The sequence below is a fragment of the Sinohyriopsis cumingii genome, unplaced genomic scaffold (assembly GCF_028554795.1).
Source record: "Sinohyriopsis cumingii isolate HCF-2022 unplaced genomic scaffold, ASM2855479v2 utg000721l, whole genome shotgun sequence".
Classification (NCBI taxonomy): Eukaryota; Metazoa; Mollusca; class Bivalvia; order Unionida; family Unionidae; genus Sinohyriopsis; species Sinohyriopsis cumingii.
The window spans coordinates 285,451-312,931 of record NW_028315926.1 but is presented as its reverse complement, the minus strand read 5'-3'; the positions used below and the strand labels follow the sequence as shown (position 1 = coordinate 312,931).

Sequence of the window (27,481 nt, the reverse complement as noted above, 5' to 3'; positions counted from 1 at the left end):
TTTTGTATATTCGTCTCTCTCCTTGTGTAGTGTGTGTGTGTGTGTGTGTGTGTGTGTGTGTGTATATATATATACTCTTTAAGGTTTGAGCTCTTGTGTACTTTTGTTATTTATTTATTTATCTAGACCCCCATCTGTTTTATTCTTGAATCCGCCCCAGTATCACAGAACTGAAAGGCTTTGCATTACTAGCACATCTATTGATTAAAAACACCCCCACAGGGGCTCGTTACAAAGAAAATCAAGGGATGGAGGTTCTAACCTGTTACAGGTTAGAACCCCCCATCCCTTGATTTTCTATGTAACGACCCCCTGTGAACACCCCCACCCCCGATGTTAATCGAACATGCCCTAGTTTCTAAACAGATGTAAATGACGAACCTGATTCGGCGTAAATATTGCTGGGATAGGTTCGGGATGTTCCGTCGTCGGTTTATTCCCACCTATGAAATGTTTACCGGTGATATATGTCCGTCTTGTGATTTTGTCAGTGGTAAAAGCTCCCCTTCCACAGGGACGCACCTAACGCCCCCACTTCTCGAGATTTGTTTCGGTTTTCATGGATATATGCAATCTCTTCATTGTGTTCCGCCATTTATACTGTAGTACAAAAGCTGGTTTATTTGTTCTACACTCTGCAACTGCAGGTATATTTGTGGACAAAAAATGTCTTAGAACGGAACGCACAGAACAGTGACGTCAAAACTGATTCTTAACTTTGAGCATGCGCAAATTTTAGTTACAACAAAAATGGCGGCTTCCATGACGGTACTAATGTTTCAGGTGGTACCTAGACGTTTCGCCCCATGGACGTTTCGGCCCAAGACATTCTTATACTCCTTCTTGAGAAGTACAGTGTGTGTTGTTTTATCGTCTGAAAATGGCAAGGACAAAGCAAACTGCGAAGTTTTGAGGAAAGGTAAGAAGGGATATTTTGTTTTCATACTAATACCTATTTACAATTTAGATTTTTTGTATTTACTATAACATTTTCAACTATTCCGCACCGCTGCATATTATTAATCCCGGCTGGGATTATATGCGACAGTGCAGAGTGAGTTTGAATTCACCTAGTCTTTGTTGCAAACAGTGTTGTTTGCACTCTATGTTTCATGAATTTAGTATTTTTGTAGTATTACTGTAAGGTTTAGAAAAAAAAGTAGAAGGGGTTGACCGGCTCTAACACAACAAAATCAAATAGGGAAGATTTAGTTCGCATTTATAGTATCATGCAACCCACACACAATATTTAGAACAAAAAAAAGGAAAAATGGATCAAGATGAAGGACAAACCCAGTCAGATCCAAGATCCGGCAATACTTCCATACAGTATATGAAGACAACAAAATGATAGTCTCTCACCCGGCTGGGTGCCAGACCATCGACTTTGAAGGGACCACCAACCCACCAAGACAAAGTGAAGTTTTGATGGGACTTCACACTATGGGAGTAGACATAGGGAAGATTGAAGCCCTACAAAACGGCGGTCTTAACAAGTTCGTGATCTACCCAAAAGGAGGGGTACCATTACTAAAAGAGGAAGATATAAGTATAAAGGGTATGATAGCCAAAGTCTACAAAGCAGCACCGTTCTTCAGGACCATGGAACCAAGACTAACAGAAATCAACGTAATGGGGCTTCCCATGGAAGTAGACAGGCAAGAGTTGGTGGAAAAGATTAAAAAGAAAACAGGAGTGACGGTTGTGACACACAAAATGGTGACTGTATGGGGTTTTGCCCCAATCAAGTCTGGAAATAGACTCCTATATGTAAGCAGGGAAGATGCTAAGAAGATCCTGATCTTCTTCTATGTTTTGGGCTTCTGACTTAAAACGTGGTACAGGGGGAGCGAACAGGATAGAGTTTGCCCCCTGTGCCACCAAAAAGGACACAGACCCAGAGACTGCCAAGGGGGAATAGAAAGACCCAAACAACAGGAGGATACCTATGCCAGCAAAGTGGCAGGACAAGGGCAGAAAACGCCACTCCAGCAGCAAAAACAACAACAACAACAACTACAACAACAACAGGAAGATATCCTATATCTGATAAGGCAAGTAAGGGAGGAAAAAGAAAAGGAAAAAGAAGAAGAAATACAAGCCCTACCCAAGCTTGAAATCACTAAAATAGAAGGGCACAAGACACTAGAGTGGGAAAACTACCTGAGCCCAAATAAAACTTCAAGATCATGTGTGCAAACCGAAGAAGACATAGTTATGAAAAATAGATTTGACATTCTAGGAGAGGAGAATACGCAAATAGAAGATAGCCCACAGACAGATACCCCCCTGACGTCGACGCCGATGCCAAAGAGAAGGAGGGCAAAAAGGAACTCGGAGGTAATATCACCCCAGGAAAAGTCACTACAACGGAAGAAAAAGAATAAACAGGGAAAGAAGACTGCAGATGCAGAAGCAGAAATAGAGCAAATACAAGAAGAAGACCCAGAAATTGAAAGTGAGGGAGAAGCAATGCGGCGAAACGAATCTGAACCGGATACAGAAAATGACACAGAAATGGAGGAAGACACCGGACACATAATATCAACAACAGAATCTATACAAACATATAACACAGATACAGAAAGTACAATCCAAACAACAGTGACAAGTGCAGGGGAAACGCAAAGCAGAACAATTACATCAGAGGGGGGTGGGGAAACCAGTGCCCCCCTTACAGACTTTTCACAAACTAGTATTTAACATAAAAACTAATAACAAATTTATAAAAAAATAGAATAATTTAAAAAAAAAAAGCAACACCCTGGGAAGAGACAAGAATGGAAGGAAAAAACTTACAGTTCTTGTCTATAAACATAAATGGCATAAATAGGGAAAAAATATTTAAATTTCCTAAAGATCTAAATTATGATGTAATGTTAATACAAGAGACGCATAACGGTTTTAAAGACAATATAAAAATAATAATGGAAAATTACCTGAATGGAATTTTATTAATTAGTGATTACGAACACACAGATGTTAAAGGAGGGGTGGCAGATTTAATCAAAAATAAAAAAAGGTTTGACATGGGAAAGAATAGAAGTAGATAAGGTTTTTAACGGTAGGATGATACATATTACAATAGAGGATATGCACATAATTAATATATACATGCCAGCAAATAGGGAACAAAAAAAAATATTCTTAGAGCATTTAAATAAATATATAGAGAAATATGCAACAGGAAATATTATTATAGGGGGCGATTTTAACTGGGTGGGAGAAAATATAGATAGGGAGGGAGATCTAGCACCAAATGATATTAGAATTAAACCGGATATGGACTTTTTTATCAAAAAATATAAATTAACGGATGTTTACAGAGTACAAACCTTATTAAGGAAGGAATATACTTTTGATTATAAAATAAATAAAGGAAGTCGCTTAGATAAATTTTACTGCAACAACTATGATAAAAATGTATACAAAGAAACAAATATTACTGATTTTAAAATATCCGATCATAAACTTATTAATATGACTGTAACATTTAAAAATAGAATAAAATGGGGGCAGGGAAGATGGATGATAAATAATTCGATTTTAAAAGATACAGATTTTATACAAAAGGTCAAGAAAGAGATAGAAGATTTTAAGAACAGGGAAAATGTAGATATAATATTAGAATGGGAAAAACTAAAAGTAAAACTAAAAAAAACTAGCGATAGAACACTGTAATTTAAAAAGTAGGAAACTGAAAACAGAAAGGGAAGCAATCAGATACCAACTACAAAAAACAAATGCTAAGGATATCGAGACCATTTTAAAAAACAGATTGGAAGAAATAAGTAAAATAGAAGGTAGGGGTAGAGAAATTAGGGCAGGGAAATTTACGGGGATATATAAAAAAGCAGAGGGATTATACAAAAGAGAGGAGAAAAGAATGGGGGGAGATAAATTTATGGAAAAACTCAAAATCAACACAACAACAACAACAACAATAACGGAAAAACATGAAGTTATGGCTCATATTAAAAACTACTATGCAACACTATATACGTCTCAAAAAATACCAGAGAATGAAATTGATGATTACTTACAAGAAATACCATGTGAAAAAATTAACGACAATTTTAAACAAATATGTGACGATTTTATATCACAGGAAGAAATTTTAGATAGTATAAATACAATGAATAAGGGAAAATCTCCAGGAGGATATAGACTCTCTGCAGAACTTTTTATGACATTTTGCGGAGAGCTGTTGCCCATTCTAGAATGGTTATATAACAATATATTTTTAAGAAGTAAAGAAATGTCGGAAACGATGAAAGAAGGGGTCATCATTTTAATATATAAAGGCAAAGGGGATAGGGAAGAACTAAAAAATTGGAGGCCCATCTCCCTCCTTAACACGGATTACAAAATACTGAGTAGAATATTAAGCAATAGATTAAAAAAAGGGATAGGTGAAATAATAAATGTAAACCAAACGTGTGGGCCCAAAAATAGGGACATACAAAATAATATATTAAGTATAACTGCAATTATAGACCATGTACAAAATAAGGGACAGAAAGTTGCTATGGTACTTTTTGATCAAGAAAAAGCCTTTGATAGAATAGAGCATAACTATATACAGAAAGTCCTGGAAAAATTTGGATTCGGAGAACCTTTCCGGAAATGGACAAAAATTTTATATAATAACATAACCTCAAGAGTTCAAAACAACGGAGCCATGACAGAACAATTTGACATTAAAAGATCAGTGCGGCAAGGGTGCCCACTATCGATGCTATTATACGTAATAGCAATTGAAATGCTCAGTATCAGTGTAAAACTAAATAAAGGAATTAAAGGTATAAAAGTTCCAAATATCAAAGAAGAAGTGAAAATGTTACAACATGCAGATGATTGTACTAACTTTTTAGAGGATCCGAAATCCTTTGAGAACCTTATAAAGGAATATGAAAAATTTGGAAGAGCATTGGGGTCCAAAATAAATCACGATAAAACAGAAATTTTAGAGATAGGTAACTGGCGCGGTAGGCTCTCTAGCATACCAGCCCATATGTTCAAAGATACTGTTAAAGCACTTGGTGTGTACTTTGGCAGAAATGAAGAAAAGGAAAACTGTAAAAAAATGGAAAGTGAGATAAAAAGGAATATCGATATATGGGCACTTATGCCGTTATGTTTAATGGAACGGGCCCAGGTGGCCAAAACATATATGTATACAAATTTGAATTATATTATGAAGTCTACCAACATAAGTAACATAATTTTAAACAACATAGATAAACTTATAATCAAATACATATGGGATTTTAAACTACACTATGTGATAAAAGAAATATTATACAAAGCAAAAGAATCAGGGGGAATAGGGTTACCAAGCCCCATAATTTTAAAAATTACCAATATTTTAAATAGATTTAAACGACTGAGTGACGAACCTAAATTACCATGGGAGGGGATATATATATATATATTGGTTTGGTTTCATTTTGCGGAACAGGGAGGGAATATATAAATATAACAAATTAATGAAACTTTTAGAAACACCTAGAAAATATAAGAGTATAAAAGAATTATTAATGAAATATAGGGACAAAAAAGAATTTTGGGACCAGGACGAAAAACTCTCTTATAAATGGATTCGGAATGACATAACCAAAAATATACAAAGTAAAGTCGAACGTGAAAACTTATACGTTAACTGGAAAAAGGCATGGGGGCACTGGTCACAATTAGGATCTTTAAAAATACAAAGCCTCGCCTTCAAATACATGCATGATGCGTGGTTGACGGGAGAGGTTGCAGCGAGACGACATATGGTCGGAGCACCGCCTAAATGTCCGCTGTGTAAAATAGGGATTTTCAATAAAAAACACGTAATGTTAAATTGTAGGGAAACACAAAATGATAGGAAAAATATAATTGATGAAATAAACATAAACAGTATTTTTAAACCACAATGTATACTATATCTTGATGGTGATTTTAGCAAAGCAACTTTATATAAAATTTCAAGTTTTATTGTTAACAATATTAAGAAGTGCGGCCCAATTAAATTTTAACTTAGGGAATACCTCAAGAGGGAAAGTACAGATAATGATGCCATGGGGCTATGTCACATGGCGCTACGCGAAGTGAACAGGCCCATGGCAGAATCTGGAAAGGAACCCCTCTTGAATAAATAAATTTTAAACTGAATCTCTATCTTTTCTATCACTAACTCCAACAAAAATCTGTGTGAATAGAAATTGGAATTTAAATTTAAATTTAAATTGAAAACTTATTTAATCTTTAAAAAAATGTATAAAATCAGAATTTTGGTTTGCAACTCAAATCAATTTAAATTTAAAATATTTTAAATTTTTTAAATTGAATTTTTTTTTTTTTTTTTTTTCTTTTTCTTTTTTCTCTACGATTGAACCACTTTTGAAATATTTCTAATTAAAAGATAGACCAGCTCCATGGGGGAGAAGCATAATAAATAAAAAAAATGTGAACCCTTCATGGAGCTCAGCCTAATCTTATTAAGAAAGGTGATCTAACACATACATAAGAATCAATAAGACTCAAAAAATAAGGGGACATCACCGTTCTTCCAAATTCAAAAAGTATAAAAAGAAGTTCCGTTGTATATGAATACGGAATATAATAGGAAAACTTATACATTACAAGAATTTGATCCAACAAGCTATCCCAACAAAAATACAATATAGCATACATAACCCATAACACAAACATATAACAAACATGGGATGTAGGAGACCCTAGCAAGGTCACAAGGAAAACAAACTAGGGGAAGTTAAACCGAGAGGATAAGTGAGATCACTCTCGGAGACACTCCCCTATTAGATACACTAGGGATTGAAAAATACCCGAACTCCTAATTCACGTTACAAAAACGATGAAATAATACAATACAACAAATCTGGGGGAACACAAAAACACATAAATAACTATTATAATTAGGAGGGGGGGGGGGGGCATCTGTCTGGTGCCCCCCCCCCCAAAAAGACATTTCGCCCCACTTCAATGGACATTTCGCCCCATTTCAATGGACATTTCGCCCCACATGGTACATGGACGTTTCGGCCCAGGACATTTCGCCCCACATGAATGGAAATATGGGACATTTATAGAAATTCATCAGCATTACACCACGTTCTTCGTTTTACTTTAAAAGGATCAAAAATATAATTAAGTGTCCCTTGTGATTTGAATTCTTTGGAATTATTCTAAATAGTTAAAGAGACGGCCTGCTGCAGTCGGGAGAAGTACAATTAAATAAAGTATGCACCCTCACTCGAGTACAGCCTGTCTCTATAATGTAGCTACGATGTCGTAGCCTCAACTTGATTTTGTTGTGGTTGAGGCTATGAACTGATCCCATATCATGTAATGGAGCAAAAAATATCATCACTAAAGACAGAAAAACAAACTGTGGAAATCAACTACATAAGTATAATCATGTTGTGAAAGAAGTTTGGCTTATTTTGAATTTATTAAGCCCTTACATGATAAAATAAATTGGCATGGTTACTCTAACCTTATACTGTCCGCCATGACAGATAACGTGAGGATCTCACCGTGACCCCTTTCTACGTAAGGCTTGCCAGACCATATTTTGGATATTCTACGCTATATTATTATCAATCAAGTGCGAATAATCGCTTCTTGGTGAATTTCAGAGTTGCCGAAAAACCGTATTTACTTTTAATGCGCAGAATTTCTGACCCAAACGGCACCAAATCTTTACTACGATTTGTTTACATTTCCAAATAAGGCGTCAATGTCCTTATATGGCACACAGACAAACAAGGCTGAGAACGGAAGTAATAATTACTTGAAATAATATAGCAGACGATCTAAACGAAAACATCGGCTGAAAAAGTAAACGAGATTTTACAACTATTTCTACAATGATTTTCGATACTTCCGGTATTAAATAAGAGGACTGCTCAATTTATTGAATTATATGCAAGGAATATGTTTAAAGTATTATTATTAGGCTAAAAGAGTGCCGTGTGTGAATCACACCCGGCTTGCTCCATTAACATGTATATGCTCGTGTTAGTACCCTGTCCACGAGGCACGAGTAAGGGTACTAATATTAGTACTAAGTATAATGGTAATGCGAGAAACGACACACATCATCAATCATACAAAACAATATGATTTATTTGTCGTTTAAATATAATTCACTGTTTATTCGCCCAAATTCCAAATTAAATTTAAAATAAAAATCCCAATTTAAATTTAAAATAATAAAACTGACAAATTATCATTGGATGGATTGTATCCAATAAGAAAATATAATAATAAAACATGGATAATTTGATTTAGTGGCTGTCCCTTCCTCTAGCCAAGGTCAACTTGAAATTATGGGGAGGGATTTCGAGTAAGGTGACAAAAACCGGACTAGGATGAACAACCCTATAGATTACACTAGGGAAATACATAAATACCCTGACAAAATTTTGGAAAATATACACATATAAAACAACTTTATTTTTTTTTTATAAGTAGGGGTGCATCTGTCTGGTGCCATACAGAAAAAAAAATGTTCTGGCGTTCACTATTGCTCCCAGCAAGTGTTAATAGGACTTAATTACAGCCAGGTAACTTCTTTGATCTTCATATTTAAATAATCTACTAATGTGGTATCAAGGTATTTAAGCTGTAGCCAGGGTTTTGAGTAAGTCGTGTAAGCTTTTATGAAAAGTAAATTACAATTTAGCACAGATGTTATGGTGTTCACTAATAACAATAACAATGACATATAAATAAACAACGTTTGATCTTAGTATATCAAAATCTGAGTTTTAGGATAAAAATTATGATTCTTCAAGTGTACTGTCCGACAGATCGTTTGGTATAGAAGCTCATGCACGTGTTTGCATGGAAATTTATCAGTGGCTCTATAATTTGCAGTCTTTCCTTTTCTTGGTACTAGTTGTTTTAATATCACGTAAATCAATAGATCAAACAATGTCCAGGAATCCAATGGGAGAGAATAGAAGAGGGTAAAGATTTTAAAGGGAGACTACTACATGTCAAAATTGGGAAAATACATTTTATTAACCTCTATATGCCTTCCAACAAATATCCAAGACAGGAATTTATTAGAAATCTATCAACACAGTTTAAGACGTAATATTAGGAGAGGACTATAACTGGGTAGGGGAACTAACAACCAATGATATAAGATTTAAGATAGAAATGGAAAACTTCATAAATAGGCATACATTTAAAGATGTATACCGACAGTTAAATATACTTAGGAAACAATATACATATGAATATAAAATAAACAAAGGGAGTAGAATAGATAAATTCTTGTGTACAAACTTTAACGAAGAAACACAAAGAGGCTGGAATTATTCATTTTAAGATCTCTGATCACAAACTTATATACATGACAGTAAATTGTAAAGCTAAAGATAACGTGGGAAAAGGGGGCTGGAAATTTAACAATAAGTTATTGGAGGATCCCAATTTTATAAACGAAATTAAAAATGAATAAAAAAGGTTTATTGAAAGAGGAAACATGGATATTATTAGAGAATGGGATAAATTTAAATTAAAAATAAGGAGTATAGCTATTGAAACTTCAAATATCAGAATTAAAAAACTAAAAGTGGAGAAAGAGGAAATTGAACAGCAATTAAAGAAGGAAAACACAGCAGGTATGGAAAAAAAATCTAAATGATAGACTAAACAAAATAATAGAAGAAAACATCAGGGGTAAAGAAATGAGAGTGGGAAAATTCAGAAAAGCGGAAGAGCTGTATAAGCAAGAAGAGATTAGGAGGAGGGAGAAAAATTATGGAGACCTTGAAAATTAATGGGGAAAAAACTACAGATAAAAATAAAATACTCAGATACATTGAGGAATATTACACACAAATAAATACATCTCAAAAATATGAAGACTACAAAATTGATGACTATCTAAAAAATATTCAGTGCGAGAGGATATCATCAGCACATAAAGACTTAAGTGATGAGTTCATCTCGCAAAAAGAAATAGTGGAAAGTATTCAAAGCCTCACCAAAGGAAAATCCCCAGGTGGAGATGGACTCACTATGGACTTCAATGCGAAATTCTGTGGTGAGTTGTCGCTCATCTTAGAATGGTTGTGTAATAACATTTTACTTAGAAATGATGTTATGACAGAGAGTATGAGGGAAGGGATAATAACACTACTGTATCAAGGGAAAGGGGATTGGGAAGATCTTAAAAATTGGAGGCCCATCTCCCTCCTAAATACGGACTATAAAATACTAAGCAAAATTATAGCAAATAGGATTAAAAAGGAAATGGGGAAAATAATAAATATAGATCAAACATGAAGTCCCAAAGGCAGAGACATCAAAATAATATAATATATTAAGTATAAAAACAATTATTGAACATATAAATGATAGTGGACAAAAAGCTGCTATGGTACTTTTTGACCAAGAAAAAGCCTTTGATAGATTAGAACACAACTATATACAAAATGTGAAAGTAACAATGCCAATAAATGGCAGGAGATAAAAAGCCAATTAACCAGAGCTTGAAAAAAATGAGTAAAGTTCAACATTTAAAAAAAGAAGCTATTTTGCAGGCGACCACAAGTCTTTAATCATCGTAGTTTTTATGTTTCGTGAAAGGAATAAACCTAACTCCATATATACGATCTTGATATTGACTGTTATAATTACAAAGCCCCCTTTTAAGTTGTGTCTAATTTATGCTCGCTGATTGGGTAAACGAACAGCATGATTGATAAGTGGTGATATGCCAATTTCCTACAAACGGTAAAAGTGGTTTTCATCAGTATGTGTAACAGCGAAAATAAAAAGTACTGCCGTATAGAAAATGATCACTGTAAACGGTATATTAATTTTCTGATCAGTCTTATTACATAAATGAAGAAAAAAGGGAAAATATTGTCTGATATAACGGCACGCTGAATGTAATTGAAATGGATGAAAGTGATGGGATTATGGGGCATGAAATTAAATCTTAACGGTAGGCCCCTAAAGTAAAATGAAGACAATGGTGTAATGCTTGTGAATTTCTAGAAATGTCCGATATTTCCATTGATGTGGGGCGAAATGTCCTGGGCCGAAACATCCATGAGGCAAAACGTCCATATACCATGTGGGGCGAAATGTCCATTGAAATGGGGCTAAATGTCCATTGAAGTGGGGCAAAATGTTCTGGGCCGAAACATCCATGGGGCGAAACGTCGCCCCGAAGATCATAGATACTAATTTAGAGGTATCGCCCAATGATGGATACCACTTTATATGATTGCCTCTTGAATTGTTCAGTTACCGAATAACCGAGATACATCATGCTACATGTCTGATGCATGATGCTCCAGTGCTAGACATCACTATAAACCGCCACATGCAGACATATCATATACACATACATCATTTAGGACTTAATCATACTTAAATTCAGATATACCCCACACACACACCTGTTCATTTCTATAGCAAGTGTTTACTTATGCCTTGTGTATGTTGGACTATTATTGCCGGTCATTGCGAAATAACTTGTTGTTGATTTTGTTTATATATTACAAGTCACATAGGACATGTAGGCATTCAGCACCAACTATTCAGTAATTGGTGCCATTTTTTATACTTTGATTCTACATACCTTTGAGTAGCAAGTATTCACTTCATTTAGATTATTATACATCCATATTCCTTTTGAAGGACATTATTTCGATGCCCCAAGAGGTCCCAGCGGCAAAATCAGTATTAAAGTACGTATATATTTTAACAAAATGAACCTAAAGGTGTGATCCAGTATAATCTGGATTGAATGGTGTGCACTATGATGTCACAATGAAAGCTACATATATTGATAAACAAATTCGTACTACCCTCGATTGTGATGATTACACTGGACATGCTCTTATTTTGACCCAAGTTCAGTACATGGCCACCATTGTAAAAGTCCATAGCGATAGACATTTGTCTGGAAGATTCATGGAGACAGTTAAGGTGCAGAGCATTCAGTAATTAGGATTGAATAGACTTTGGTTAAATAAAATTAGTGTTAAATTTTAAAAGAATTTATATTTAATTAAAAATGAGTAAATGCACATACATGACCCATGTGACTTGTACTATAATAATGTCACCATTGTGTGGTGTTATATCATTATATCAGACTTGTTTGTTTGAAACTTACCAAAAGCAAGATAGCATAATAATCTTTGTTGTATCCTAGATAGTAACAACTTAAGTGCAGCCTCATTTATTTCAGCATATATCTGATAATTTACCTCATAAGCTTTGTCTCCGTCCCAAAATAACATTGTAACTGTCTATTTAACTATTTATTTTAAATGATCCCAATTATTTTCATTGGAATTTAATATTTGCCTCATATTTTTAGTAATACCGAAATTAATCACCAAATACCCTTTTTTATAGAAACAAACCTGGCTTAGATTAACTTAAATATGAGTATCTGAAGGCTTCACTCCATCTGTTTGCCCACTAACTTCACAGATGTGCATCAGCACCCCTACCCCCTCAGTCAACTATGTAAGATGCTTTTGAGGTGTAAAATCCAGCGCTTTTTTATTTCTACATGCAATGTTACCTACATTTTAAGCTTCACCTGCTGGAGCTTATGCAACTGGTACATGAAGCAAATTGGTGATAACTATGCCAGTATTTACTGACAATTTCATCTTCTTTGAGAATTAATATTATTAATGATAACTGATTGATTTCATTGCGACCACTTTAGGTATAAATTTGACAGTCATAATCAGTATACAAGTAAGAGCTCTCACTTCTCCAGAGAAGCTCTCTAACTCTATCTCTCTCTCTCTCTCTCTCTCTTCAGTCAGCATGGAACGAATTCACCAACCAACCTAGGGCTAGTTTTCCCTAAGCGAGTTCTCCAGTGGTAAGTTCTCCATTTGCCAAATACATGCCACATGACATAAGATGTGACATTTAGTCCAGGGTATATAAATAGATCGTTTTTTATGTCCCTATATTATTAATATTTGCATCTTTAATATATTTTATTTCTTTCAAACACATATTATCTGTAATGATACACTTATAAGTAATAATTACAAAAATTATCCCCAAAAAATTACAATACAATACTTAGTGAAGTTTTTTAAAGATTTTTTTTTATGTTACAACAGAGTTGTTTTCCCCTTAGATTAAAATATTTAAATGAAAGATTTCATTTTGTATGGTTTTCAATTAGATTAATTATTCCTAAACTATTTGCATATCCGCCCATATGTAGAGATGTCAAAATTTTGGGAAATTTCTACCAGGTACCTGTCAGTCCTATCAATCAGTTACCTGGGTACCCAATCGAATGAAAATGAACTGCTTTGTTGTAGGTTTACATGTGCTAACCCCCTATAAATGTATAAGCATACTTATTACTAATATAAGCAGCAAAAAAGCATAATCAGAGCATAACAAGAGCAATATACACCACTCCCTTGATAACTCGTGCACCACGGGTCCAAAAACAGACTGTGCTATAGCCAAGGGTGTAATTTATCGAGGGACATCCATAACTATATGAAATTATGCCATCCTTGCTTGACACTGTGAAAGCCTCTAAGGGAGGTAGGGCTAGCTGGTCTGTTTAATGGCTGAATACTCATTTTAAAATCTTGTTGGCAATAACTGTCAATAAAGTGCTTTGTCTAATTAAGTTATTTGCTTTTATGTAAAAATGACCTTTATAGTCAAGATGCCCAACCACTGAGAGAGCGATAACAATTCCAACAGGTTTCAATTACCAACTTTGATCACGATTTCCTCTGTTCAACAAATACGGGTCAGATTTTTGGTACTTTCTAGTAAAATAAAATGGGCTCTACAACTGACCCCATGTTATAAGTGGGTCTGCTACTTACCTGGATCAGCGGTTAAAAGTTTTGTCTCAAATCGTCTAAATTCATTTGGATTAGTAGTTACACTGTATTTACAGTTTGTTTTTGGACACCGTTTCGGCCGGGGGGGGGGGGGGGGGGCAAATATAACATTTATTTGCTTTGTAATTTTCGGATCTTGCTCCACTATTTTTTCTACATCTTATACTAACAGCTGCCTCGCTTGGCACTCAGCATTAAGAGGTTAGTGTTAGGACTGGTCGGCCTGGTGTCCGGATAATGTGACTGGTTAGGACATCATGCTAGCTGTCAGCGGCATGATGCCCCTTTGCTAGACATTGCTATTAAACTGTCACACTGCAGACATCGTAATGACATGACTTAATTTTTTTTTAAAGCTACGTTAAAAATCCAAATCACACACACACACACACACCTGTTTTTCATTCATTATCCTTTCCATGGTATTGGACAAAATACTTATTTTTCTTTATGGCAGCATGTCATCATGTGAGCTAACAGTAATTTCGTTATGGATGGGGGGGGGGCACACATTTATCTTCCCCTGTATGTTTTCAGACACCTAATTAAAGAATTTAATGTCTTTGGACGACAAAAAAAAAGTAATTATTTGTTGCCGTCTGAAAACATACTGTAAATACCATAGTACAATAGCAGAGACAAAAGAAATTGATAGATTATTTATGCATAACACTCACTTTAACTAGTCGACATGTCAACAGTAACAGTTGTAAAGTCCAAATGATGATTGCTGTATTATACTCGACCTGCCATGGTTCATCCCTCAACGGCAGTCCAGTGCAACATGTTTTTAAGTTTAACAAAATCCCTCTTCTAAAATTTTTCAGTCGTATAACATCCATCAGTCACATCTCTTCATCCCAGTTTGGGGGTTTATTATATTGCCACTAAAACACTTGTATGTTCATTAGTATTTTCAAGACTGGACTATTGTAACTCAATTCTGTCTGGTTCATCTCAATATCTACTCCAGAAACTTAAAAAAGTTCAAAACACAGCTGCTTGGATCATACTTAGAGTACCACGATCAGAGCAGACCTCCCCTCTGCTCTGTACCCTACATTGGCTATCCAATCGATCCAGAATCAAACACAAAATTTGTTCTCTGTGTTACGTTTCACTGTCGGACTCTAGTCCAACATGCCTATCCGATCTCACCCATGTTTACACACCAGCAAGATACTTATGCTCGTCTTCTGATAATCATATACTCATTATTCCCACTATGAAAACCAAGTCATATGGACAGCGTTCTTCTGCATACTAGGGCCCAGCAATGTGGAATGAATTGCCCACTAAACTTAGACACAAAGACACAGTGATCACATTCAAGAGGGCTCTTAAAACTCACTTATTTCAACTGCAAGAACAAACTTAAAGACCTAATAATGTTTCCTACCTGAAATATTCTCAGCATGTTTTTTATTTTTTAATTTTTTTCTAATTTCATGGTATTTGTTTTTGTAATAATATTATTATATGTTTTTATCTTATAGGTGTTGTCTAATGTTGTACAGCGCTTAGAGCTTCTAAAGATTAGATTATTATTATTATTATTATTATTATTAATAATGCCTGGCACCATTTATTTTCAATCTAGGCTGGTTCACTTTGTATGTAGTATAAAAATAGAATGAATTTGACAAGTTGTTTTGATGCGAGAAACCCGTCTGTTTTCTTGGAACTGTTTCATATAAAAAAATCACGCAAAAATTACACATTTACACATGTGAATTTTATTTGAATTGTTTTCTCAGTGTTATAAAATAACAGATTTTTTTACCCTTAATTTTAAACATTTCAGTGAAAAATTTCATTCTGTGTAGTTTGTTCAATTTTTCCTAACATGATATAAGAAGTGTATGTTATGGTAACCACATTTTTGTGTTACATTTGCCGTGACAAAAAATATCTGACTTAGGTTTCCTGGTATTAAAAAAACACAGTAAACATATGAGCAGTGTCCCTGACTTGAACAGCTAACACTCACTCCAGGGCCACAAACTTGAGGCAATAATGGCATTTAGTTAAACTGGGCATTTCTATTGTGCTTTCTTTTATTTTTTTTTATTTTAATTTTTATTTCATCAAATATTTCTTAATTAGTACTTACTGTTGCTGTTGACGAGAGGTATTGACGAGTTGATGTCATCTGGAACTCAAAACAGGTGCATTTAGGTCGTGAGAAAAATGGCACACAATCTGAAATATCAGCGTTGATTCTTAAATAGGTCGCACGAGAAAGGATAGAAGTGTCCTCCCTTGTATTGTTATATAGTACATGTATGATAAGTAAATTGTAAGGAACCATACAAGCCCCTTTGATGATGAATAAATGAGCATACAACACAATCTTCAAACTGAAATCATTTTTTTGAGTCTTGATTTGAACTTGGAAAACTTATTTTTTAATGGGTACCCGGTTGTACAATATTTTACCTGGGTTATTATCAATGGCTGAATACCTGTGTACCTGTAAAGCATCGTTACCCATTTGTTTGTAACCTCTACCAATTTTAAAAACAAAAAGCATCAAGAATTTAAAAAATTCACAAAAGTTTGTCATTTCATTCAATGTTTTATAATTTCTAACCTGATTGACACCAAGGGGTCCCTAACACTGTCCGATTATTGGTATTTCAATGCAAACAGGAGCTTCTGATGCAAACAAACAGACTGCTCTGTGTCCATTTCTTATTTCTAGAATAGTCTATTTCAGCCAAAACTGTGTCTATATCCAATATTTGCAATTTCTAGTTTTAATATTTCTAAAACAAATTGAACACGTAAATAGGAAGAACTCTTGTTTGCATTTGTTCAAAGAGATGTAAATCCAAAATTTACGGAATTATTTGATTTCAAAGAGGATGAACTACATCACATACATTGCTTGTGAACATTGACTGGCCTAAGGAGATGGTGACCATGTTGCTAGAGATTCAAAACCAAAATGTGTGTGATTTGGATTTTTGACTTAGCTTTAACAATTTTTCAGTCATATTGCTACAATGTCTGCAGTGTGATAGTTTATAGTGATGTCTAGCACTGGGGCATCATGCCGCAGACATGTAGCATGATATCCCACCCAGTCACATTATCCTGACACCAGACCGACCAGTCCTAACACTAACCTCTTAATGCTGAGCGCCAAGCGAGGCAACTGTTAGTACCATTTTTAAGTCTTTGGTATGACTTGGCCGGGAATCGAACCAACGACCTCCTGCATCCGAGGCGGACGCTATAACCACTAGGCCACCAGAGCGGTGATTAAAAATGCCAATAAGTTGACTGTTTGGAAACCCCTAGTGACGATCAGATCAAAAATTATAAATCAGTGAATGAAATGACTACGTTCTGTGCATTTTTTATTTTCTTGATGGGATGGTGCAAGAATACTATAACATGGTATAAAAGTGTATATTATAGTAACCAAGTTTTGCTTTGCCTTTGCCTTCAAAACAATATCCATCATGGCTTTCCTCAAATAAAAAGATAAAGAAAACCAACACAACCATATGCCCTGACTTAAACAGCCAACACTCGCTCCAGAGCAACAAACTTGTTGCAAATATAGCATTAGTTAAACTGGACATTTCCATTTTGTTTTCTATTATTGTAATCGTGGTACATATTTATATTTTATTTTGTCAAATATTTCTTAATCAGCACTTGCTATCAGTATTAAAAAAAGAAAGGTGTTGAATCAGTTGGTGACATAATGATTTTGAAACAGGGATGTAAGGTTGTGAGAGACATGGGTAACAAATCAAGGACTGGTGCAAAGTTAAGACAGTCGATGATACTGTGCAGATGTACACAAAACACTGCAGGAAATAAACAGTAAACAGGTGACATTATGTAAGAAATCCACTTTCAAACTTCTAATACAGTTATTTTGCCAACTAGTTTGAACATAACATAAAACGATTTGTTTGTTTTGAGTGAAGAACAGAAAAAGATCATCGATTGGATTTGTTACCCATTATATTTACTCAATATCTATTTTAAAATGTCTGTTTCTGGAGGAGATAAGGACTGTAACATTGTGCAAGTTTTAACAACAGTGACCTGCAGAAACCTGAACGACTAACATGCTTAAACAATTAAGCCAGTTTCATGATAATCCAGATGTAGTGGGCAAAAGCTAAGATAGGTCCAAATTTAGCATTTAGTATTTGGATAATCACATTACTTAAATAATCATGCTAACGAAAACTACTTATTAAGCCTGCCTTTTTTCATTAGCAAGGTGTAACAGCATTGTCTTACTCAGTTGGCCATTTTAATGCATGTTTTTTTTTACAGATGTTATATATAGATATGATAATCATGTTTCCTGTTAAACTTCAAAGTGTGTGTCCTGCAGTATTACTGTACGTCTTTGTGCAAACACTTAGAGATAGAAACAGAACTCTTGGATATTATGATTATAAAAAGGGATTGCTCAGATAAGGAAAAGTGTTGCTGGAAAATGTAATCATTCGCAACAATTAGTGTATTTCGCAGTTCAGGTATGTGGTAGCCATACAGATAGCCTTACGTAAATTATATACTTGGTGGCCAGTTCAATAGACTTTCTAAATGAGGCGTGAATTGTCTTTTCCATTTAAATTGAAAAGGAACTATTGAATAGCCTTGGTGAATAAATATAAATATATATAATAAAACAATATTAGTTCTACATTCCTTTGTCAACCTATCCAGATATCAGTCATGGCTTCAATATAGTGGCCATACATTGATTTAACTATAAGATGGACAATGTATGTATCCTTTTTCTCCATTAATGATAAGATGTTCATGTATTACAATTTGTTTTTATTTAGCTGAACACTGGCAGTTTGTTTTGGGGGAATATCCCCTGGGCTGACAGTGTCCACCATTGTGCTGAATCTGCAAGTGGATTTAAAGTTCTGTCATGGCAGGTTAGTAAAAAACTTATCAGCATCAATTTTATTTTAATATTCTTTGTAAAAACATTGAATATACCATATTTACAGTATACAATGGGACAGCTTAAATTAATTTTTAAAATATTGTTTTGGTGAACTGTTTGTTTTTATGCGTTTTAGGTTGTGGGACAACTTTTAAATCATTTAAATAGTACATGTCAGTGAACGCACTCAAATTTAAAATGTATTAAAGTGTGTTTTTGAGATAAAACACTGTTATCCACTGCAGCATCTTCTCATCAACCCAACCATTCTCCTGTACACATTCGATCCATGCTCTCGATGCATGAATGTTTTTTAGCTTCCTCATGCTGTTAAAATTACCACTGGTGACAACTCATCACCTGAAGTGGAAACTGCAAAAACTAAAGTAAGACATTTTGTCTGCGCAATTCATGAAAATTTTCACTTTTAAGACTGGCCTGATTGCTGCGAAACTGACGGGTTTCTTGTCATTGTTCTTGAATTAAATATGTGGAGAATTATATGTTCGTTCTGTATCTGTCTTTCATTTAATATCATTTAATATTTGTACAACAACATTAAAAAGAAGTATGTTGTTGATATCAGATGATTATTGGACTTCTGATATCATTGTTGGAGTTTTGAAGTCAACACAAATGACTGAATTCATCTGACTAGTAACACAAATGGCAAGTACCGGGTCATGTTTCATCTATGGTGTAGTTTTGACTAGTCTGTCAGTGGATTAAAGACATAATGATTATAATACATGCCATATTTGCCATTTTTGAGAAAATAAATCATTTTCCTATCGATTATATAACATAGATTAAATTTGCTAGGCCTACTGGTAAGTGACTACCATATGCCGCTACCACACAGTGGCAGCAAATTCCTATTTTTTTTATGTATTGCATGGACCTCACACCTGAACCTAGAAAACCAAATGTAAAAAATAGGATTTGTATATTCATAGGAAATTTGGATTAGAAAACGGACTGCTTTTCATTTTAAGCCAAATTTTGTTGTCCAAAATTTTGAATTGGTTAGGTGAACTTTGGTGTGAAACTATTACACAGTGACATGTAGCTTGAAGCGTTGGTTTCAGATCTTAAATAGAACACAGGAGAAATGGGAAATTCTCATCCCTTTTATTATATATTCAAAAACAAAACGAGCCCCTGTGTCAGTACAGGTTTGGGGACTGGTTTATCAATTACAAGAAGACAATTAAATTTTAAAGAAATTTAGTTGTTTATGCAGCAGTTATCATTTTGAAGGCTTTTTTCCTCAAAATTTAAATCAACCCTTTTTTTTTAAATGTTTTTAAATGATTGATGTTAAACTAGATCATCTTAATGAGTTTAGGTTGTTTGAAAAATTTTGTTTGGGTTTTTGGCACAGGTAAATTTAAAGTTAAACTGTTTTCGTTTCAAGAAAAGATTTTAATACTTAGCTTTTATTTTATTTTCCTACTGTGATAGGAAATGTTTACATTGTATAACATGCATATGTTCATTATGTTGTTTCCACATAACAACATAGTGCAGGTCAGCATGGTAAAATTAGAATTTGTATTCTGTACGTTGAAATGACTTTACATGCCAATTTATATGAGTAATAGTCAAACTTGTTTTGTGTGATACATTTCATGGTTTTGCACATGCTCATCTTTTATGACTATTTTGGAGTCTTGAATGATAAACAGCTTTAGATTTAGAAAATGCATGTTTTATAATCCAAAATGTTCTTTAATTCCATTCAGTAATGGTCATATGTGAATCTTAAACAAAGTAATTTCATCTTGGAAATGACCTGAACATTTATCTTTTGAAAAGCATGGGAACTATGTTTGTAACTACTGCTTTTATAGTTGACCAGTGAAGGTAAAATCTGATATTTAGATTTGATCAATTTTTCCATCACTATGCTAGAATTATTATAAATAATAAGCTATTATATTTTTTTTTAAATGCAGCATGGGTAACATTTTATACTTTTCCTTTTGCAGTACCATTATAACTGTTGAAACTGTTCTTTCATTGTAGATATTCTGCTGTCCTGGTTGTCCTGTGAAATTCACTAACGAAGACTTTATTTTGAGCCATTAATTGTGCAGACATGTTCCTTATAGAAAGAAAATGGAGATCATTTGTATGTTTCTTGAAGCATTTATTGCATAATCTGAAATAACTGCAGACCTGTTTACCCGTCCATATTTTACCATATTTGTACAGAATAAAGTCGTTCGGTATGGTCATTGATCGGAAAATACGATTTGATTATGCATTTATTATTAATATTTTTGAATTAATTTGTAAGTGGTTTTTATTCCATTTTGTTTTGTTGTATCATCTCTTCAATCCGCGTCCGTGTGTGCAGTCTGTGCCACATCATTGATTTTAACATTCTTCGCATCCGGTTGTTTAAACAAAGAAAATTGTCGATGATAAGAAAGTTTTAGCATGAAAGTAGAAAGTCTAAAAATAGAAAGCAGCATTTTCTATAAAACTCTGTGGCCATGCCTTAAACCATCGTCTGAAAGAGAACTTAGATTTTTCCTGTGCACATGGTGGATGGAATGACTGTTTCTGGCATGTGGAATCAGAAAATCATGCAAAATTGGAATCATTAGTGAAGGGAAATATAAATGTTTTGTCAATGATGAAGGGAAAGGAAGTCAGTGATCAACAAATATTTCAAAAGCAAATAACACGAGCTGAGGCGATTCTCTGTGAGCTGATCATAAATATGAATTTGTCATTGAGCACAGCTGACAAGTTAACAGAAGCAATGACAAATATGTTCCCAGATTCCTAAATTGCACAAGGTATTTAGATGCAATCCATTACTGTAAATGTTAACAAAGCTGATATCAGATTTTATTAAATAAATAAGATTGCCTTCACATATCTAGATGAACTTATTATTTTCTGAGAGGATGGGTGGTGGTAACAATTTATGTCATAATGTTTTGTATTAAGTCTTCCTTAAGCTTGTAAAATGTAGAGATTTGGCTTTATTTTAAATGTGACGGATATGTATGAAGCTGAGAAAACAGATTTTCTAGAGAAAGTAACAGATGTAAATAACAGCATGAATTTGGGTGTGTAGAGGTATTCCTTTGTGGGTTTTTATCACTGTAATATAAACATGTTTAAGTCAATGGTCAATATCTGCAGATTTTGCTTAGAACACAGAGGTGCCTGAATATCAATGTCTTTACAAACTTGGAGTTATTTACAGAATAGTGTGGGGTGCCGAGTGGTCTAAAGCGCTCTGTTATGGATCACAGCCATCTCACCTGTGTCTGCATGGGTTTGAGTCTTGGATTCAGCCAATGTGTGCATGTGAGAAAGCCTGCCAGTAGCTTCTCGTGGGTCGGTGGTTCTTTCCTGGCTTTTCCCGGGATCTTCCTCCACCATATACACTGGCTGCCATGTATATCCTATCTTGTGCTGAAAAATGGCGTTAAACCCTACAACAACAACAACAAAATAGTGTATCATCAGTATGTCGTGCAATACTACATAATGGTAATTATAGTGTATTTATAGTGTCTAAAGTTTGTGCCCTGTTTCATAGGTGATATGTGCTAAGATGCTCGAAACACTGAATGAAAATACTGACAGACACTGCTTAAAATACTAACAAGAAAATGTATGGGTAAACAAGTCTGTAACTGTTCAAAAATAGCCCAATTAATTTGCTTCTTCTGGGCACATGCATTAGAATTTTATTGTATTATATATTTGGTGTTTTCTGTGATATAAAGTTTTATTGGTTGCATTTTTGAGTATAAGTACAAAAGTATTTATTTTTTCTTAAAGAACTAATCAGCTCTTTGTTTCCTCCATATAATCTTTTTTTAATAGAATGTGAATTATTAATTTAGAAACAATATCAACATATTATGTATTATATATATATATTTGTGTTACATAAAAATGTGAACTAAAAATATTTATTTTGGGTCCTTGGGTTATGGCTGTCATCACCAGTTTTGAATGAGGAAAACGTGTACTACTTCACTATTTTCCTATTTTTACTGAAAACCCTACTTAACTAATTCATTTGTGCATTTGTTTAATTAATTAAACAGATTCTTGAAAAACTCATTTGGGCTCATGTTGTATTTATTGATCACTTAATCTAAAAATCACCCACAACATCTTTATCAGATTTGACTTTTTCACTGAAACATTTTAATTGACATGTATTGTGCTTTGCACTTTTTGATTTGTAAACAGTGCATCTTTCCTTGTGATAACTTGTCCTGCAAACAATCCACTGGTTTTTGTTGGTATCAGGACCATCTCTTACATGCATTACAAGCTGCAGTTGTTTGATCTTTGTTGGCATCGTGCCACAGAAACTTCTGCAGCCAAGAATCGTTGAAGTTCCATTTCTTTATTTATCATATTCCATGTTAAAGTCAGGTTTAGTTTTAAGCCTTTTTTTAATATAACATTTTATTCAACTTTTCTTCATTTTGCACAGGCTTTATAAGAAAACAATCCATCCAGATGTATTCTGTGGAAAAGCCATCATAGTCACACATAAAAGGGTTTCAAGGAATCAGCTGACTGGTTCAAAATAGCAGATTCCGTGGGGGAAACCCTTTCCTCCAGTCAGTGAAATTTGTTCTTGTGTAAAACAGCACTGTCTGCTTCCATTGTTTGTATCTACAAAACCTGTGGCTGCTTTCAGCCCTAATCAATACATTTCAGTAAATAGACAATGCACTGGTATTGTACATGCTGGTAAGAATGAATGACATTTGACCAAGTCATATCAGAGACTTATAAAAATGGTACTAGCAGCTGCCTCGCTTGGCGCTTAGTATTAAGAGGTTAGTGTTAGGACTGATCGGCCGGGTGACAGGATAATGTGACTGGGTGGGGCATGATGCTACATATCTGCGGCATCATGCCCCAGTTCTTGATATCACTACAAAATGTCACACTGCAGATACTATAGCGATATGACTGAAAAATTGTTAATGATGCACTAAAAATCTAAAACACTTACACTTAATGTCTTTTTTTTTCATTTAATTTCATGATTGTAACTGACACAACAGTTGTGGTATTAATCAACAAAAAACTTAATAGAGAGTCGGAAATCTTTTCATTTCTTTGATGTAATAGATTTGATAGCTATTCCAGTTCAGAATATTTCCGTATATTGGACAGTTCGTTTTCCTTTTATTTATTATTGTCTTCCAGTACTAATTCTAGAGTGACTGCATGTCAGTTCCTACTGGACATGATGACATAGTTAATGGGTCTCACTGCTCGGCTCCTTAAACTGCAGGTAGTCTACACAGTAATAGTTTTTTTCCCCCTCCTTTCATCATGGTATATAGTAATTCTTTTGTTAACCCCAAACTTTTATTTACATTTCAATCACATCAATAAATGGGTCTTGATTTTGCTCTGTTAAATGATGTCCACGTGAAATTGACCAGAGCTATTTGCCCTTCAAATATTGACCCACTGTTTCTTTTTCATGTTATCAGCTGTCATCTATTGTATCGGTTTTTAGTGAAACTCATCAGACATCTTCATGAGATGAACATTTGTTAAACTTTATTTTCAATATTTGTATTTGAACCGCTCTTTTAATGTTACCATTGTTGAAAATTATTAATGTTTTATAAATTATTTTATGTTGTTCTTGTGGCTGGGAATACATAATAAAAGTTTCAAACGGCTATTATTTGTTTTTCTCACCCATGCAACAGAAAAATATAGTTGTTTTGCTAACCTTACTTTTCTTATCTCAGGCCAGTCATCTCAGTCAAGGTGTCCATGTGCTCAGAACTACTTTTTAAAAAAAGAAACCCTTGTTGTCTTCTGCTGTGCCTGACTTAGTTCTTTTAAAATCAAACAACAAATATATAACAAAAAACATAGTAACTTATGTCAATCCATCTTTGAGAACACACCATACAAAACCATTTTGAGAGAGACAGAGATACACATGCATATGATGTCAAGCTTTTTGATATTATGCTAGTTTGTTCCACGCATTGCTCGGTACATTTTCAGATCAGCATCATTAATTGAAGCTAAAGCTACCTAACCAGTTTTAGATACTTCGTGTGAAAAATATACTGTTTGCAACAATTATGACGCTGACCTGAAAATTTACTGTGCTACAGATAAGACAAAATTCTCAATGCTGTGTGAAATGAACTATGACAGAAAACATTGATCTATGCACACAGACTATAGACCTATACACTTCATAGCCTCCCAACTTTCTTAACAACTACGGAAAACTTAGTAACAGACAGAAATGTATTGTCAAACATGCTTTATTCTAATTTTGTTAAGCATATCCATTGTGCCCCAGTTGAATCAAAAATAAATGTGCAATATTTAATGACAAATATTGCACTTACCCGTCAGAAGGAATCCTTTATCCGTCGACACATCCATAAGCAAATTTCACTATAGCACTTGCTATATTTCCAAGACAGAAAAATAAATTTTCAAAGAATCCGTGAACTTGAAAGTTTAGCACATGATTATCCACTTGGGTCCGTATTTGGATGGTGTTTTATACACGGGGGTAATTTTACAATCAATATTAAGGACAACACAAGTATGTCACAGTTTCACCACCTCCAAAGAAGAGTTATATACCATAGTGACACAGATTACTAATTACCCGTGAATAACCCAAGCATGAACATATGCTACATGTTACTTTTCGTTATAATAATAACCTCTACTGCTACAACAGAGGTGTGGGCCCAGTAACATTCCATTAGTTACCACGAAATTTTCTAAATCAGATGTGATAAAAATGAAACATTCTCTTATAAAAAAAAATATTTCTTGGTAAATTCATATAACATCCATATGTTAAATGTAATAATACCTCAATACTAGGCAACGTTTTATGTTATTATTATTTTGTGCGGGCTCACTCATAACTACTGTGTCCTTCGGATGACACGGTCAAGCCACAGTCCTCATAAACATGTTTGTACTAATGGACCGTATGTAAATATTTGCGCATAAACTATATTGCAAAAGTGAGAAGTTCTTTTTTACTTTAAAGAAAATTATTGGGTGAGAAAAAGAATCTACGTTGGGTTATGGACTGAGACAAGGACATCCCAATCAAAGGGTTACATTATATTGTCTCCCCCTCGGCAAGCCTCGTGGGGAGACAAATAATATAACCCCTTGACTGGGATTTCCTTGTCTCAGTCCAAACCCCAACATAGATTATATATGTCTTTTTCTGACTGTCTCCATATGTATGTCTCGTGCTCTCTCTATATCTGTCTATTTTGCTCATTATCTCGTGCTCTGTCTCTCTTGTTCAATCCCTCTCTCCCTCTTGCTCTGTCCCACTTGCTTTTTCTGTCCATCTTCTCCCTGTATCACTTTGTCTCATGCTTTCACTCGTTCTGTCTCGCTCGCTCTCACGCTCTCGCTTTCTGTCTCTCGTGCTCTGCGTCTCGCTCGCTCGTTCTCTGCACCTGTCTCACGCTCGCTGTCTCTCACTCGCTCTCTTACTCTGTCTCAAGGTTTCTTTCGCTCTGTCTCTCGCTCTCTCTCGTGCTGTTTCTCTCTCACACACACATTGTCTCTCGCTCGCTCTGTATCTCACACTGTCTCTCTCTGCTCTTCTGTTATCTACATTTTGAGCTTCCGTGTACTGTATGCTGTGTCCTGTTAGTTCTAGTGTATGTGCACATTGGTTTTAGTGTTTTCTTTATCCGTATGACCCAGAAAAACATAGTTGACACCAATTCTTCACTAATTGCGTTGCACCTAGGTAAATACCAGTTCACGCCTTCCAAGTGATAAGGTGCGTAGACAAACATTGCAAGCACGTACGTTCAGAAAATGACTATCATCCAACCTGTATTCGTACCCTTCAATGGCGACTGCCCCCCTCCCCCCGGTCATATAAACCCGGTCACTTTTCTAGCCTCATGGCCAAAAAAATCAGTTTTTAATTCAACAGACGGGTAATCTCAAGGTCTACACTAATCATTTACAAATTCTCCAATAAGTAATTATTTGCATTTATTCAATAAAATAATGATATTTGTTCACAACTATATTGATACAAGAAACATCCAATCAATAATGTACTTTGAAATCTAATTTCCTTACAAACCCGCATAAATATATACACATATGTCCAATCACTATATATATATATATATATATATATATATATATATATATATGAAAGTAACTGATACAATAATTTTCTTGACAACATCGTATTCCTGAGTCCTGGGAGTGTTGAAGATACATACACATATGTCCAATCACTATATATATATATATATATATATATATATATATATATATATATATATATATATATATATATATATATATATATATATATATATATATATATATATATGAAAGTAACTGATACAATAATTTTCTTGACAACATCGTATTCCTGAGTCCTGGGAGTGTTGAAGATGTTAGCAGAAGACAACATTTAATGGTCAGTAACTATACGTTACATATTTTTCAATAGGAATTATCAACTGCAGATTAATTGAAATTTTATAAAACAAAAGCATTGTATACGTGTAACTGGTGTGAACTAGTGCTTGACGTGTCATCGATACCAGGAATAAAACGTAGTTCCATATGATTAACTATGATTACAGATTTACCTTTA

The 27,481-nt window shown here is 34.4% G+C and overlaps 2 long non-coding RNA genes across 2 annotated transcripts in view; one reads left to right on the top strand and one right to left on the bottom strand.

Annotated features, from left to right (window-relative positions):
• LOC149773265 (uncharacterized) overlaps window positions 1–516 on the bottom strand; it is a 40,272-nt gene extending 39,756 nt beyond the window's left edge. Inside the window, exon 1 of the long non-coding RNA XR_016417405.1 lies at window positions 382–516. This is a non-coding gene — a long non-coding RNA (uncharacterized LOC149773265). The remainder of the gene's footprint in view (window positions 1–381) is intronic.
• LOC149773264 (uncharacterized) lies at window positions 398–24,515 on the top strand. The gene is made up of 3 exons (XR_016417404.1): window positions 398–919; window positions 18,716–18,814; window positions 20,854–24,515. It is a non-coding gene; the product is annotated as an uncharacterized LOC149773264 (long non-coding RNA).
• The last annotated feature ends 2,966 nt before the right edge of the window (window positions 24,516–27,481 follow it).